This window comes from Cornus florida, unplaced genomic scaffold (assembly GCF_030987335.1).
Source record: "Cornus florida cultivar Cherokee Brave unplaced genomic scaffold, ASM3098733v1 CherokeeBrave_3.0.0_Hap2_Chr11, whole genome shotgun sequence".
Lineage (NCBI taxonomy): Eukaryota > Viridiplantae > Streptophyta > Magnoliopsida > Cornales > Cornaceae > Cornus > Cornus florida.
In genome coordinates, this window is record NW_026775581.1 from 42,582,693 (window position 1) to 42,597,211 (window position 14,519).

The following is a 14,519-nucleotide window of genomic DNA, read 5'->3' on the forward strand; positions in this document are numbered from 1 at the left end:
GTGGTGAGATTGGAGATTGGTGATAGAGTTTAAGCATTGGGGTGGTATGGACGGGAATAATGCAAGTGTGCTGACCTTGTGGATGGGTATGCGTGGGCAGGTGCGACGGGTGCATGATCCCATATCGCTTGGGGAAGGTGAAGGAGAAGTGATTATATGTGTTATTGCTATCTTCAAATGGTATGAGGCCATTTTAGGTAAAACCTAAGAACAAAACTGTGTAGGTTCAAGCCTAAAATGGATAATATCCTACTGATGAGTGCTCAAATGTGATTCATTTTAGCACCTAAGTTAGGGTATTTTAGTCCATTCATCTATCTTTTCCTGTTTTAGTACTTATTTGTGTTTTTGTCTATTTTGGGTCAATAAATGGTCCATTACAGCCTTTTTGGAGTCAAGCAAAAGTTTCGAGAATATTCCAAAAAAATCTGAAAAAAGGTCAAAAATGCAAAATTTTTGGATGGATCGAGAATTTTTCGATCGATCGAAAATACGCTGGTAGCGAGCTGTTTTATTCCCGTGCGCCTGAACTCTACCTACCACATAGCTGGGGGATTAGATATTTTAAGGGCTTATTTTCTGACTTGTTCACTACTCCAAGGACCTTGTATTTAAAGGGAATTGAACCATTTTGTAAAATATCTTTTTGTCTTCAATTTTATTTCATTGTAATTTTATTTTTTCTCTTTAGAAAAGTTAGAGATTAGGGTTAGAATAAAAGAAAATAGTAGAGGCACTAAGAACACATCTGAAGACCTACACACACATTCTCTCTAGAATTCAACAAAGAAGAAGAGGAAGAAGATGGAGCTATGTTTGCTGATAGCCCTTGAAAGTTCCAAGATCACACCCACCTCCTCTATGATTGGCTAGACTTCTCCTTGGGGCTTGGATGAGCCCTAAGTTTGTAATCTAAACCTCAATCTTTTTCATACTTTTTGGGGAATAATATCTTGTGATTAGTGTTTTAGCCTTGTGAATTTGATGAATCTTGGGTTCTCCTTTGATTTCTATGGATTAATTCTTTCTATTGATTCTCTATGTAATTAAATGTTGTCTTATGTGTGATTATTTAGGAATTGTTCTCTACATTAATTGCATGTCTATGTGTGGTTGATTGAGAATCTAGTGATGGCTAGGAATGGTTTTCATTAGATAGGTTTGTCAATTAATTTGATGGATTATGCTTATGCTTGATGGGTTGTTCTACAATTTAATTCATGCTTGTAGGTAGGTAGACAATCTTTACTTGATTTGATATTTCATGGCTTATTATTGCAAATTTTCTGATTCTCTACATTGATGCGTGCTACAATTGTGACTAATTTGATGGGTCATGCTTAGAATTGATGGGTTGTGCTACACTTAGTTTATTTATCGGTCGGGTAGACAATTCATTATTGAATTTGATGGTCCATGCTTAATATTGCAGTTGGTAGTCGTATTTTGTTCACAAGAATATTTTCGCCAAATTAGTTGAAAGTGTGTGGTTTTGTGAATAAGCTTGGTAGCGATTCCAATGCACCCCAAGACCTTACTTCTCATCTCTTAAATCCTTAACTCAACTTAGTTTATTTTAATTGCATTTTAATTTCCTTGCATCTTAGTTTAATCAATCAATCTCTCTCTTTGCAATCAATTGGTACATTAGAGTAGAAATTAAATTCCAACACGTATAATCCTTGCGGCCTATCCCTACTCGCTATGCTTCATTAGTTGTAGTAGTGGTTTTTATAAATGAAAATTTAACTAGAAAAGCTTTTGAAACCACATTTATATTTTGACTTTGCGAAGCGACCTCTTGCATTATAAAGTTCGTTTTCTAAACACATAGAAAAGGGCTTGTCAAATTTTGACCATGTGGTGGAGTGGACTGTTACAAATGGTATTAGAGTCGGAGCCCAGTTGAAAGGCCCCTAAGGGGTGATTGTGGGTATGATTGTGGCCACCTTGTGGGCTGGTGCGAGGCATGATAAGTGCATAAGTTATACATAATTAACCTCCAAATTTATATTTGTTAGTAGTTTATCTTATGTTATTTTATTTAATTCTTGTATTTTTTGGATTTTTCTAGGTTATTGCTGATTTTTTGTGAATAATGTCCAAATACAACATAAAATTTTGTGGGACGTAAAAATATTCATTCCTGTTAGAATTTGGAAAGAACTCAAAATCTTTATATTCCTTAATATATTAATTCCTCAACTAAAATTCAATCATTATAATTTTTTACTTAAGTTTTTTTAAAAGAAGTGTATCATGTGTTTGGATAATAACCACACATCCATCTCAACATTCGCATTTATGTCAAACTGACCTTTAAATATGAGAAAAATAAAGGACTTACTAAAAGTAAAAATAAAAAATAAAAGTGGATAATAATCGCACATCCATCTCAACATTCGCATCTCTACCAAACTCACCCTAGAATATGAGAAAAATAAAGGACCTACTATGTCACGCCCCAAAATTTCAACGTAGAAAACCTTGTTCCATACTAAAATTTGGTAAATGACTCTCATAAATAATCAAAAATCATATATGATTAATTACTAAAAAAATAAAAAAATTAATTTCATTTAAAGTTCCATCATAACATTAACACCAATGGAAATCAAATTTTCACGAACAAGGAGAACCTTATTACAAAACTCCTTGATAAGAAACAATAATAAAATAAATATTTAGAATATTTAGGAAGTCTTCATCTCTCCATTGTGCCTTCTTTGCATGCTAAATCAACGAGCACCTGAAAATAATAAAGGGGCGAACTCACAAGCCCAACAAAATAATTGCTAAACACTATCATCGTACATCAAGTCAACCTTACTTATAATCCCTTACATATAAAGGTAACCCATGATACTTTAATCACATTAATATCTATTAGTTAATATAGATGCAACTACAATAGTGCCAATTACAAAATCTTACTATAACCGTTATCCTACACAATAAACTAATTAACCTTAAAAAATATTAAATATTAAATTCCACTTACATCATATGAGCCTCGGGCTCCCTTTAGACGGGTGGTTGTTCTAATACCACTACCTCACATGAGCCCTAGGCTCCCTTCAAATAGGTGATTGTTCTAATGCCAATATCTCACATAAGCCCCAGGTTCCTCTCCAACAAATGGTGTGATTCACATAGTCATAGATTACCGAATATACATGTGGCTGCGTTGTACATTTACTCACCCAGATGGTCCTGACCCACGCCCAAATAATAAAGGCATATTCAGCCCAATGGCCATAACAAAAGCATAGAACACTTTCGTAAGTAGGTTCAGACCATGCCTAAAAATCATTATAAGGTTAGTCCCGGACTATCTATTTGACTACTCAACAATTAATATCTCTAAATAGTTAAACTAATTTATTAAATGACACTAATATTTAATCACATTGACCCAAAATAATAACGCATCTCTTATATACCTTATTTTGTCATTCATTAATCAACCCACTTCATGCCACACCTCAACATTCAGGCACATAGGTTTTATTGAACTTTATGGAGCTTGAGTAACCCGCATCAAACTAATCATTATATAAGTAGTGATTCACAATTTTTACTACATTCTTAAATCAATATGAATAATAAAATATAAGGGTTTAACTAAAAACAAGAACAACCCTCTATAAAGAATATAACTCCAAGCATTTAGACTAATTTTAACTATTTTTAAATATACAATAACTTATGTTCCACTGGTACACCATTAGTTAAAAATCTATAGCCCAAACTTAAGGATCTCAACATGAAATCTAGAGTGATAAATAACTTATATCCAAAATATATAAGCACTATTCAATCACAATTTTTTGTGGAGTTGTAGTCTGAAATGATTTCATTTCTAATCACACCATTAAAAATCACTGTCCCTATGATCCGTCACCTTTTTAGGCATAATTCTAAATTCGCAAAGGATAATGCTTAGCTACTCACTGGTGAGTAGGGTGAAGCTACTCACCTCTATGTGGTCCAATAATAAAATAACACATCACATTTAATAATAAAATAATTCACACTTAAAAACGTTATAGTTGATCCGAGAAAGTAGAGAAAGGTGTGGATTATTTTATTATTAAAGGTAAACATAGGGGTGAGTAGCTTCATCTTATTCACTAGTGAGTAGATAAGCATTGTCCATTCGCAAATCTCAGCCATGGTTATGAACCTGATCTCATAAACTAGTCCTTAGTCGGTTGTTAAGATCATCTCATATACATTCAAATGGCTTGGTTTCTTCTCTCTCTGGTACTTATTATACTAGATTATTTAACAAATCTTTCTGACCATAATTTATGTACTAGTAACGAAATTCATGAACTTGATACATGTAGATATTGGTATGGTATCTTATTAAACATGTGATAACCCTGTGGGCGGGTGCAAGACACTGACAGGCTACCACACTGGCGAGTTATGAGTGCACAATCCCACATCGCCTAGGAAAGGGAAAGGTGAAGTGCTTATATGTGGGTGTGTCACTCTAATTTGTATGAGGCCTTTTGGGGTAAAGCCCAAGAGCAAAACTGTGCGGGCTCAGGCACAAAGCGGACAATATCATATCATGTGGTGGAGTGGGTCGTTATAAATGGTATCAAAGCCTGACCCAGCCGGAAGTGTGTCGATGGGGACGTCGGGCCTCCAAGGGGGGTGGATTGTGATGACCTTGTGGGCGGGTGTGCCGTGGGCAGGTGCAATATACTGACAGGGAACCACATTGGCGAGCTACAGGTGCACAATCCTACATCGCCTGAGAAAGGGAAAGGTGAAGTACTTATATGTGGGTGTGTCACTCTGATTGGTATAAGGCCTTTTGGAATAAAGCCCAAGAGCAAAACCATGCGAGCTCAGGCCCAAAGCGGACAATATCATACCATGTCGTGGAGTGGGTTTTTACAAAACATATACCTACATATACTACATTAAACACAAAAGACAAGTACCTATATCCAATATAGCTTTTATATATAAAAGCTATATTGGATAAAATTAGTATGCATGTGATAAAATTAGTATCTACCTAATTCAAATATATAAAAATATAATTTATAAATGAGATCCATTTACCTAAACTTAATATTAGGATAACATTTTCACGCTACCTTTAAAATCTGTCATAAACACTCAAATTTAATCCTATAATAGTAAAGGTCAAAATTTCAAAAATGGCCATAAAGCAACACCAGTACCTCTTTCATATTAATCTTATACAAGAATAATCATACATGATAAGGCATATCATATAAATCTTTAACATCAAATTAACTCGACATTTTTATATGTAATCACCACAACTCTAACAAAAATCAAATTCCATGAATTCTATAGTTAAATCATAAATAATCATTTTAACACAAATATATATATAGGCTGTAATGACCCGGTCATTTCCTTCATTTCCTTTTTTCCTCAGAATTTTACGGATGAATTTTTTTTATTAAAATTTCTTTTTTGGGTTTGATTTCTTGTCACTTAGTGTCTTCTCGGGTACTCGGAAATGGTTTCTGAGACTCTTTCTTTTGGATTGACAACTTCCTTTAAGGACCGAGTTATTTTCACATTTTTCGTTTTTCGACACTATTCACTTTTCGTCTTTTTCCCGTTTGTCACTTTGTTGGCACAACCTCACTTTTCGTGTTCAGATTTGATTCCGGTTTTGCATGCATCCACAATATTTAAATTATATGCTGTGTATTTTTACTTTCTTAGAAAAGTATGCTAAGTGTTTATTTTTCTTGTAAAGGGTATGGATGCATAACCTTTTTGTAATATTCTTAACTTGTGGGGTTTTAGTGTAATTACATAAAGTAATTATTTTTCGTCTTAAGGACCATTTTGTAATTTAATTTAGAAGATATTTTGGAAAATGACCTTTTTGCAATTTTTGGAAAGTGTGACAAGTGTCACACTCCTATGGAACCACTTATTGACATTTTGGTGAAATCACTTGGAAGTTTAATCGCTTGACACATGGAGAATGGAGATTCACCCATTTGTTGGCCTAGGATTGGACCACTTGTTGGCTTGGATGAGTGACAAGTGTATACTCCAAATTAAGTCGTGCAATTATTTTTGGGCCACTTTGGGATTATGGTTTTAAAGAAGGGTTTTTGTGAAATTGACCAAACTTGTGTGTGTTGACAATGGTGTAAGATCACATAGTGAGTGGAGGATTTCTATTTCCTCCACTCACACTTTATTTCATTGTTTCATTTTTTTCCTCACCACAAACCCTAACCACCATTAGAGAAGCTTGATGCTTAGGCCTTGACTTTGATTTTTGAGAACCTTCCATTGATTTCCAAGCTTAACCTTGGGAATACTTTTTGTTCCCCTCATCCTCCTCTACATAACCCTTTATGGGTTTGCCATTTAGTGTTGATATGCCTTGGATTTAAGGGGAACAATCATTTTGTGAGGTAGGGGGTGTTATAGTTTATTTTCTAAATGATTTTAATTGCTTTTGTAGTGAAATACAAGTTGTATGCATGTTTTATATCAATTTGAGAAATAAATGATTTATTATAACTTGCATATAACTCACTTTAGACTTGATATATGGCATGACCATGACTTGATCTTTGTTGTATATTAATTTGGGGTGATTTAAATGAGTTTTCAAATCTAGAGATTTAACGAGTTTAAATTGATTTAAATTCTACTAAATTGTACCTTGCTTATATTCCATTTTTGACTTGATATATGGCATGGTCATGACTTAGTCCTTGTTATATATTTATTTGGAATCATTTGAACAACTTTTGAAAAATTAGAGATTTAATTAATTTAAATTAATTAAAATCTACATGATGGAGTCTTGCTCATTTTGCTCTTTTTATTTGATATATGTAATGAGTATGCTATGTTGTTTAACATATATTCATTTGAGGTTATTCGGAATTGATTTGAAATCTAGAGACTTTCCATGATTAGGTTGAAAATCTCTTAAAATGTAGTATGTTTAATTACCTTGTGAGCATGCTACTAATTTGATGTAAAATTAGTACTTGTGGCTCCTTAAAATGGTAATTGGACTTAGCATGATATAAAATATCATTGACTTGTAAAGCTTGTTTAAACTTATATATCTTGTGTAGGTATATAGCTTGTTAGAATATTACAATTGCTTACCTTGAAATCTAGTTGCTAAATTGTAGCTTATTTAGTACTTGTGGCTTAGGATGGTAGTGTGGCTCAATTGTTGTAAGATATTCTTGCTTTATGTATAAATTACATATTGAGGACATGACATGTCATATGCTATTTAGACTTGAATTCTAGGACATGGTTTGTGTGGATTCAACCTTAGTTGTGCATGGAATTTGGTAACTTACATTTGAGTTTGTATAAGTTTTGAACTTATTGATTTTGGAAAGCTTGTGAGGACATAATTTATTTGATGGCTAGGGTTTGGCTCTAGTACGGAGACAAGAGTCTTCTAAGTCATGAGTGTGCACTAGGTGGTACCTTGTGGGTCGTAATTACCCGAAAATACTTGATTGGTCTAGCGACCGAATATCCTAGTCTTTCCATTGTTAGTTTTCGCATTTAATTTCAAGTTGTTAATCATGGATTACTTGTGTTTTGAGAATTGATGCTTACTTCGGGTATATCAATCCTATTTAGTATACTTGAACTTGTATACTTGCTCCATGAGTTTAAATTTCATTTAGGATACTTATACTATGTATACTTGTCACATATGCAATCTTATTAGTTTAGTATACTTGTGTTTGTGTACTTGATTTACGAGCTTTCCATATTAAATGTATACTTGAGTAGATATGCTTGGACGTTTCATAACTTGTATTAATATGGTTTAGTATACTTGGAAATGTATACTTATATGTCGCATAACAGGTTTTAACATTGTTTAGTATACTTGAGCATGTATACTTGTATGCCGTTGTTCACTTTAAATTGCATGAGTAGCTTAGGATGATCCCTGAGTCTCACTTTGACATAGATGTTAGGTGGCATGATCCTTTTGAATCGTTTCAAGTTAATGTAAAAATCTGTGAAGAAATCGAGTCTATGCATGCTCATTCCCTACTAGTAAACTTGTTTACACACCCCGAAGTTACTGGGGGTTTTGTTCAGGTACGAAGACTTGGTTCGTGATGTTCATCATTGCTTGAATGATTGTAGACTTGAAGGTTTTAATTCTTCTAAAGTTTGGCTTGAAATGCCACTTGTAGCCTTATTTGTCAAGATGTGTATATTTGATTCCATACATGTAATGTGTACATGAGTACACTCTTTACAATGTATTTGACATGTATAAGATGAGGCCATAGGCCAATGGTATCTAGTTTGTATCCTATGTAACTTTCAACTTTATGAAATATTATGAAAATATTGAAAAATGACAAGTCTTTGCTTCACTATGTTTGTATCGGGTGTGAAAATTCCATTTTTATTCTTTCATAGGGTCTCATTAATCATGTATGAAGTATGGCCAAGGGCCAAATGGTAATTTGATACCATTTCACATTTTTTGATTTCAAATTTTCCATTTCAAGTCCATTTTTCTCATTTTTTGCCGTTGGGGGGTCGAATTTTGAGTTGGGTCTTCTTGGGAGCCACAGACCATTCCCGTGCGCTTGAAAACACTAATTACACTTGTGTGCACATTCATTTCAACCTAGAAATGCATTTAAGACCAAATGCATACTTGGTGCAAAGTTGCATTTTTTGAATTTATGACCCTTTACTGATCTAGGGGCATTTTGGGCATTTTATAGTATGTTTTTTTTTTTCATTTTCTCTTGCGCTGCCGGGTAGAAAACTCGATTTCAGGAGGGGTTTATTTTTCATGTTTTTCCATAAAAATTCATTTGATGGCCCGTTTTTGCTCTCAGTTGTGGACAAATTTTGAAAAAAATATATGTAGCAGCTTTTTGGACTTTCTTGACCCATGCTGATCTAGGGGGCATTTTAGGGATTTTACAGCTTGTTTTTTTCATTTTCTTCCTCATTACCGGGTAGAAAACGTGATTTTAAGGGGGGTTTCTTCTTCGTATTTTTCCAGAAAAAATCGTTTAAGGGTCCGTTTTTAGTCTCAGTTCTGGAAAAAAAAAATCAAATGTTGCTTAGTGTAAAAACACTATTCCTGCCCAGATTTCTTACCTGGAAAGTTGATTTTTATGAAACTTTAAGGCTTCATATCTTCTTTGTCTGGATTCCAATTCAAGTGATTTTTGAGTCTAAGTTTATTGATTTTTGCTTGTCTATCCAACGGTATGCATGGTTGTATCCAATTCTATCTGAAAATACCATTTTACTCCTTATAATGTACCCTTGCCACACTGATTTCAAACCCAAAAGTTTGATTTTTATGAAACTTTGGAATTTCATTCCTTCTTCATCCGGACTCTGAATCAAGTGATTTTTAGGTCTAACTTGATTAATTTTTTGCTGCCTTTCCAGTGGTGTGCTCAGTAGCACCTGATTTTATATTTTTAGAAATGACTATTTTGCCCTTGGGGCTAAACTTGTCTGATTTTATTTTAATTTGTTTCCAATACTTTCTTTTGAGTCAAATGATTTCATGGGAAGTCATGTATGTGTCTTAGGAATGATGTACATTCCTAAGGACGTTGCTTCCATGTGAAAAGACTATTTTGCCCTTGGGGGCCTGTTCAGTTTTTTTTTAACATTCATTTCTGTATTGTTTTTGTTGAGATTTGTGGCCTCATGGAAGGTCACTCTGGCTTTTTAGAGATGTATTGCATCTCTAGGGTCTTGTTTTTCTATTTTCTGCTTTTGTATTTGGATCCGTTATCGGGTCAATCTTCGGTTCATCACAGAACGCACTGGCTTGAAAAATCAGGGCTGTCACATAGGCTTACAAGCAAGAATTAACTTGCCTACAAATGTAAGCTTCTTCACTTCTTCCCAATTATCGTGTAGAATTCTCGAGCTAGCAGTGTAGGTAATGCAGATACAACTAAATCTACCTTAGCATAGATAAAAATCCAATGGTCAAGTTCAATAAAAATACTTTTAAATTTCAAAATAAACTAAATAATACCTCTGCTATCTCTCTTAAAAGATATGATAAACCTCTTATCTAATACTTAAATAAAGACAATCACTTTGATATCTCCAATATATATGGGGTATTATATACTAATAGTACAAATGAAAAATAAAATAAATAAATAAAGGGCCTAACCGGGTTCGAACCGGTGACCTCTTGATCTGCAGTCAAATGCTCTACCACTGAGCTATGGACCCCTCTTGTTAGCTTAGAATTAATTTTTACTGTTTATATTCTACGTATGACTTTAGAAATCATCCAACTTTAACCTTATTTTACTTAAACAATATATAGTCTTAAAAATATAAAAATTATGAAATTCAATTGTATTTTTAGTTCCTCAGATTGCTCGGGTTAGTAAATTTTTTTCCCAAATCCTGCTCAAAATAAATTTGAATTTTAAAGTCTAAACCCAACCCCAATTATATGGTCTCAAGTATTTTAACCACGCCTGTAAAATTTTTGGCCAAGGCTTAGGTTGCTAGAATTAGGTATACCCAAGTTGTTGATCTATGTCAATCTTAAATTATGAGAACCCATATTTTTGAAATGATAGAAGTAAAATATATAAGTATTAATATAAAAGTGTATTTTGATGTGTATATATATATATTTGTAGTGAATGTGTGTGTATATATACATATATATATATAAGTGTGTTTATGCATGATTTAATGGACTATTATTATGAGTTAAATGGAGTAATATGAAGAGTCATACAATTATTGTTTGATACATTACATGGCTTTAGATATTTTGTATTTCTTAAAAAGTAATTATATGACTTTAGATACTCTGCATTTATTAACCATTAAGTATAAATTAAATTATACATTAATTATATGCCTTTATATATTTTGGATTCACCTATAAATGGAACCAAGATTGATATATTTTTTAACACAAAGTTACTTTACAAATTGTGGAGAAGAACTTGTAGTGTGGTTCATCAATAACGAGTAAGGCTTATAGAGCCACTCTTATCTCGTGGAATTATTCAACATAGGGTAGGGGATTACTCTTGATTTATATATCCAACGGATGAAAAAGTTTGGAAATTTTTTTTGTTCATACACACACACACACACAGACACACACATTATGCTTTATTTAATTTATTTTATATATGTGCGTGTGATTATACAGTTGTGAAATGTTACAAATAAATGTATCTTGGTTATGATTCATCGATGGATTTTGTTTGCATGTGCTCATACATGTATAACTAGAAGAATTATTTGTGTTTGCTCGTACTGTATATGTAATGTCCCTAATTTTTTCGGATTTTTTTTTTGAACTTTTACATTATTTATTTTTCATACCTCGTTTTACATGCCATGCGGGCCCCGAGGGTCGTTTAAGTCATTTTCTTAAGCCAAGAGTTTTAGTAATATATTTTTAATTGTTGGGAAACGTGCTAGTTTTAAAAACTTTTCGAGGGATTTTCATTCACAGATCTTGATTCATCACATAGAGACAAGTTTTATGCAAAAATAAAACATGATATATCATTCAATTAACAAATTGAATACTTACATCAAAGGTCTGAGTAAACCTTTAAATCTTTCCTCTAAAGTGAATGTTCTCACTTATTGTAGATCCCTTGGCAAGATGCATTCTCCTTGGATCTCCATCTTCTTGGTAATTGTTTTGCCTTTAGGAATCACTCATAAGCCTCCATGAATGACCTTGGAAAATTAGGCTTGTGGGAGCCTCCATTAGATGAGAACACTAACCCTAAGTTTCTAGAGAGAGAAAATATATTTCTTTTTCCTTCTTCCAAAAAAATCACCCTAAAATATACATAGACCATGTATATATATAAGCAACATAAAGATAAAGAAAAGGAAATAATAAATCCTTCTCAATCTCTAATTCACATGTCTCAAATCTAATAGGATTCCAATATCAAGTTGGGCTATAAGTGAGAATCCTTTGGGCTTATTATTTTATTGGCTACAATGAATTAATAATTGGCCCGGTCCATGGACCCAATTCAATTAATTCATAAATTAATTTCTACTCCACTAAAAGATATTAATTGAACTCCAATTAAATAATAAATAACCTCTAAGTCAATGTTGCACTTTGACCCCTCTATGCATAATTAGTTATCGGATAAATAAAGCCATTAATCCGACTACTTAATTAATATATTTATTTTGGTACCATTGATTATATCTGGCTCGATCACAATAAAACATTTGTTTGACAAAAATAATAATTTAAATAAATAAATATATAATAAATTATTTTGTCTAAAAACACACGAAGGCCTTCGAATTTACTTTGTGATCAACCATAATCAATACAAAATAATACAAGTAGCAATGATGCAAATATTGAAAATATAACCCTCTAACTATTAATTACATAACTACCCAAAGTGTCGGTCTAAGAATCCCGAAGTATCCGCCGAACAAATCAAAGTAATTATTAATTAATAAAAGAGTTTATATTTTTCTCATACTTAAGAGTCAAATGCCATGACGGTGATAGGGAGCAATTGCATACGACGGCTCTCGCAATATATCTCAACCTAACGCGGATCCAGTTCAAGTCTTAATTAATTATGAGTTCATCCATAATTACCAACTATGAACAATTTATGATTACTATTTATATTCATGTATTGATCGTCATCACATACATATATAAATATTTCTTGTAATCAAGTGGACACTATCAATTCTATAATGAATCGAAACATAATACATTGAATTCACCAATTGTATAAAGTATAAATATTTCAGAAACGTCAGGAACATATGTCACTATAATCCAAATAAGAATTTACTATGCCAAGGCATATAAATCTAAACAGCTCGTACATGTATAACTAAAAGAATTATTTGTGTTTGCTCGTACTGTACATGTAATGACCCTAATTTTTTCGGAATTTTTTATTAAACTTTTACATTATTTATTTTTCATACCTCGTTTTACATGCCATGTGGGCCTTGAGGGTCATTTAAGTCATTTTCTTAAGCCAAGAGTTTTAGTAATATATTTTTAATTATTTCAAGCTAATTAGAGGTAACGAGATTAATTTTAAAATTTTTCGGAAGTCAGGACATTCAGAGCTTAGGAACCTCTCACGGTTTTGCCATTTGTATTGAAAGGCATTATAGACATTTCACTCATATATGCATATACATGTATCTATATATTAGAGGAGATATTTTAGGCAGAAATATGGCATTGTAATAGAAGAGGGAGGGCAATATGGTAAGTTTATTAAATTAGTAACCATGGGAGGTTAACATGTGGCATGTTTAAGACCACAAGGAAAAAAGGGAAGACAAGCCAACACGATAACAACCCCTTCTCCTCCTCATTCTCAGCCAACCCCCTCTCTCTCTCTAACCCTTCTCTTTATCTTTCTATATTCACAAATGTCTTCTATGTTACAAGCTTTTATTTGAGAGGTAGAGTTAGACTTTGAAGAAAAGCAAGAAGGGAAAGTTGGAGAGCTTGGAGAGGGCTTTCATTTGACACCAATATTGTTAGGGTTTGAGGAATTTGAAATAGGGGCTTGCATTAGGGCTTGTTTGGCTAAGCGTCTTTGAGGTAGGGGTCTTCTTAATGCCTTGGACTTTGTCTTTTATTGAGAAAATTATGTCTTGAATTCTCTAATTTTCATTTTCTAATGCAAAGTTATGAACATGATGATGTTTCTATGTTAATGAATGTAAAAACACGTTCATATGTGTTGAAAAAGTTGTTATTCCATGCTAATACTAAATCTTAATTTGATTGAGTTTATATGAATTATATAAGGAACATGTTGTTGATAATGTTTGGAAAATGCCATACTGGCAACCAATTTGTAGAAATGCCATGCTTATATCCATTGTATTGATAATGCCATCTTTATGTTATTATTGCTATATAGATAAATTTGAAGTTAAGTTGATCAAAATGATGCATTTGCATGACATGGCAGGAAAGGGAAATGAAAAAGGGTTTGATTACCAGGCTCCCAAATGGTTGTCAAAATAGAGGCCAGTAATAACTAATCAATCTTGCCTTTGTAAAGTCAGTTAGCAATTTTCGATGTGAGGTTAGTAGAGACCAAGTATGGGGGACGTGATGCAATCCATTGCATTCTATGCACATTTTTACTAAAAATGTATAATTGTCGTTGGTAAGATTGATTTTATGGTATAAATCCAATGCATGATCCCGGTTATCTTTTATCCCCATTGTGTGTATGTGACTCAAGGGAGTCCAAAGTTGACACCTTAGGCAACTTCTATTGAGCCTCTGTGCTCACTTATTCCTTTAATAATTTTTAGGTCACGACAAAGACGTGGTTGATAACGGACCCTCACAAGTGTAATTAGGGTTGACGAATGTAATTTTTGTAAACTTTTATAATCAATGTTTAGTTGATAAGTATACTTTTGTAAAGCATTATAAATGAGGCATTAAAGGCCAAGACTCGTAACCTATATTC

The 14,519-nt window shown here is 33.0% G+C and overlaps 1 non-coding gene across 1 annotated transcript; it reads right to left on the bottom strand.

Annotated features, from left to right (window-relative positions):
* Window positions 1-10,185: 10,185 nt before the first annotated feature.
* On the bottom strand, window positions 10,186-10,257 carry TRNAC-GCA (transfer RNA cysteine (anticodon GCA)). Its single transcript has one exon. It is a non-coding gene; the product is annotated as a tRNA-Cys (tRNA).
* Between the last annotated feature and the right edge of the window lie 4,262 nt (window positions 10,258-14,519).